Source organism: Neopelma chrysocephalum, unplaced genomic scaffold, assembly GCF_003984885.1.
Source record: "Neopelma chrysocephalum unplaced genomic scaffold, ASM398488v2 Primary Assembly neopelma1_26, whole genome shotgun sequence".
NCBI classification, from domain to species: Eukaryota; Metazoa; Chordata; class Aves; order Passeriformes; family Pipridae; genus Neopelma; species Neopelma chrysocephalum.
This window is the reverse complement of record NW_020897695.1, coordinates 10,886,875-10,890,901: the sequence shown is the minus strand read 5'-3', so window position 1 is coordinate 10,890,901 and position 4,027 is coordinate 10,886,875.

The following is a 4,027-nucleotide window of genomic DNA, read 5'->3' as shown; positions in this document are numbered from 1 at the left end:
ATTTTGTTGCAAATACCTTACTTGGATCTGTTGGACCAGATATCTGGTCCATAACCCCTCCTAGATGTCAAAGTATTTTGAGATTTTTTTACTATCTCTCCCACACATGCATGAAGTAGATTGCTACCCCCTTTTCCTTCTAACGACATCTTATTTCCAGGAACACAAAGTCATGAGAAGCAACTGCCTTGCCAGGGCTTCAATTTAGAAGTCACTCTTAGAAGAAAGAGACCCCAGCTGTAAAATAAGACTCGTGAAGCAAAATTTCTCAAAATTTCTCTCCTTGGACGCATTACTCATATTCACCAGCTTTCCCCCTGCCCCAGTCAGAAGACAATGTTTATTCAGTTTTGTAGCTGGAACAGGTTGATAAGATGGTAGACAGAGGCTGAGACTCCTACTTATGCCTGCTTATGTAGCTTATGTCCTGCTACATTTTCCATGGCCAAAGCAGCTTCCTCCCATTGCACTGTGGCAAGTAAAGGAATACATCAGAAGTCAGCATCAATGGATCATACGCAGGGTGTCCGATCAGGTGCCACATGGCTGAGAGGTGGGCTGTCAGTGGAGCACACTGTGCCCACATGCCTCTAAGACCATGTACACATATCTATCAGCTTGACATCACTTTTAGAAACTTTATTCCTTTACCATCCAACCTTGAGGTGGCAATTAAAGAGTTTATTTCACAAGGATAACAGGTTGAAGTTTTACACTTGTACTGCCACACTAGAAATACAGAATAGCTATTATGGCCACTATCCTACAAATGACCTCCCTTTTACTCTCTGTATAGCCAGGAAAGCTATTTGTCTTTCTAAAGCTCCATGGTACTGGGATTTTTGTCCCATTTGTTACCCACTCTCCTAAGTTCTTTGTGTTAATGAGCTCTAATCAGCAGCCTTCCATTTTATAAAGTGTCACCCTCTAGTGCATTGTTTAAATCTATCTAAATTAAAATCTCACCCTATTTAAAATTTGCCTCTTGCTCTAAAATCTGTTGATCAATCATTCTGTAGCTTCAGCCTGGCCTCTATAAATGTGATCAATGCGTGCTTCATTTTATCTTCCAGATTGTTTAATAGAAACCTTAATTAGTGCTTTCATTAATTAATACCAGACCCAATACTGATTCAGAGATATCCCATTTGATAGCTCCCTCACCACTGGTGCTTCACTGTTAATTATCCTGACATTGTAGACCAGGCAATTCTGTATTCATATTACAGGATTATGAAGCAGAGAAAGACTCTTTTCCTGCTGAATTCTTCCTGAAGGAGCTTACCACGCATAGCAAAAAGAAGCCATGATAGATTTAGATAACAGAAATCCACTGTGTTTTATTTGTCTACTAAACACATAATACACTGCACCCTATTAACTTTGTCTGGATAAAAAAGTTCAACTAATTATTCACATATGCCTCAAAGGAGCATGAAAACATCTTCTTCACTGTACTGATGGACTGTGGGTTAGTTTTAGGGTGCTTGATGGAGCAGTAGGGCTAGAAAGGCCAGGCTGAAATTCACTGCTTGTGAACCCTGCAGCCAGTTGAGCTTTTTCTCACCCCTGACTCTTTCATCCAAGATTCAACTCATTACATCCCCACAGTCTCATCTGTCTAGCATAATCAATCTTCCTATGAAGTTGTTGTGCAGTAGCTCTCCTCAAGTTTGCCTTCAAATACAGGAAATTAGGCAGCCTGTACAAAATCCCACTATGTTCCCAGCTAGCAGAAAATGCTTGAAGAGTGGAAGAAGTATTGCAATGAAGGGGACCTTTTCTCATTACTTTTCCTCTTTTCAGACACAGAGATCTTCCAGCTCTGAGGAGGACTCATCTGAATGCTTTCCATCTCTTACTCAGAAGAGCCCTAAGCAAAACCACTTTCACAGGAGGTTTGCCTAAGATGGAGAACACTTGCAGTACAGTCCAGGTCCTAAACAGGCACACTTATTTAAGGCACAATCAGAGACACTCTAGGTCACATAATTTAGAAAATCCTCTCTTATTCAAGAACAAGCTTTATAGAAATTGCGTACGGGACATCAAGGACTAGATCTGCAGATATACTCAGGGATACAAGACACATTCTTACTAGGAGCCCCACAATACACTGTAGAAATTTATTTTTTTTCCTAAATCTTATCAGAAGAGCTATAATGAGAGCCAGAAGTGCTGCTTACTGTTAAGATATCTTCCTCTTTTCCACACCTAAACAAGAGGAAAGTCTTTCTCAAACTGAGTCTGATTCCAGCAGTTCACCTTTAAACACTTAGCATTAGCTTTCCAAAATATTCCTCTCATAAGACTAGGGAAAGATAACATGGAAATTCAACATGCATTCTGCCAGACTAGGCATACAACATTTCCCTGAAATTAAGGAGACTCTTTGCTAAAATGGAAGTAGCACCTTTCTAGCAATTCAAACTTGTTGCGCAATGTACTCTTCTACATCTTCTTATGACTCTTCCTTTCTAAATGTAGCTACCATTCTTAAGATAATTCAACAGCTGAGAATCAAAAATAACTAACCTTTTTTCCCATCTTCTCGTGGTTCTGTAATTCTTTTCCTTTTCAAAGGCCCTCCCAAATGTTCCTCTGGGAATGTTTCCCTTTATATGACTACTGCACACCACAGAAGAAAGGAAAGTGATTGCAATACTGCCTTTATAAGGGCTTACCTTGGGTCCCCTTCCTCTCACTTAAAGAGACCTAGCCTCGCCTATGATTTAAGGAGAGTACTGCTATGTAATTCTAGATTTTTCCCTTTTGTCTTTGTGAACATCACGGATTTGAGGCTAGTGAAGTAAGCAAGCAAGGAGAGGAGATAGTGTGAGTGTATGAAATGTGACTTATCCTACAGTGAGGAATGCGTGTCCTGCCAATGACAGGGTATAAAGGATCTAATTGAAAGCATATACGTCATTTGAAAGTTGATGGAGAGTAAGGACCAGGTGCTGAGCACTGAAACTCCAGGTGCAATTAATAGTTCAGCTGCTTAGCATCTACTAAAAAAACCCATGCCTTACTTTATAAGAGATTCCGTTTTTAAAAGATCTTTCTCTCAGGGTAGTTCATTTATCTATTGATCAGATTAAAATAAGAAACCTACATACAACTAAAAGTAAGAATCAGCATGACAGTTTAGAATAAAAGCTTGCCCAAAAGGCTCTGAATTTCATGTTGTAAATTGGCAAACGTCTGACTTGAAGAATGGCATTTGAAAGTAAAAATACATTCAGAAAATAGATTCTGGAAAATTATCACTGATTTAGACTTTATCTGTTTATATATCAAAGGACATTCTTCCTAGTAGCTGCATGTCAATCTGTTCTTTCTGCCTTGTACACACTCCAAAAATTATTTTAGGATTGAATTATCTGTCAGTTTTGGATAGCCTGGATCTCTAGCGCAGAGGATATACAGCCACTTTAAAGATATCAAGCAGAAGCTATTGCTCACATTATGCATGGATGATCAAAAAAACGTGCCTAGAGAATGACAGGAGGCAGTATTATTTTCCATTTTAGAAACTAAGGATGTGTCTAACTGACAGCACCCATAGCCAGATATATCATCATCTCACAAAAACCAGCTGCAGGAATGCAAAGACATGAGACAGACAATGGTCATGGATAGTCCTACAAAAGCTTTTATATGAGAAAGGACTAAAGAGATGCAAACTATTTAGAGCTAGCAGGAGATAGACAGAGGGAAATAAGAGACAGTATGGAAGAATGAGGTACAGCAAAGAAGGGCTGAGCTCTTCTTTGCTTTTATTCTGCACAGGGGAAGAAAGAAGCCACAGCATATCTGAAACATGGGAAGGAAGTCTTTTTTTTTAAATATATTTTCCTTTTAATAAAATAAGAATTGATGAAAATGTGGATTTTTTTTTTCCTGCAGGTCATCTCCGAGGTCAAATGTTACTCAGATTCAAAAGAAGATTGGACAAGTGCATGTATAATGGGAACATTCATTAGAAAGGGTACAGGCTGGGATATCAAACTGTATGCTTTAGGGC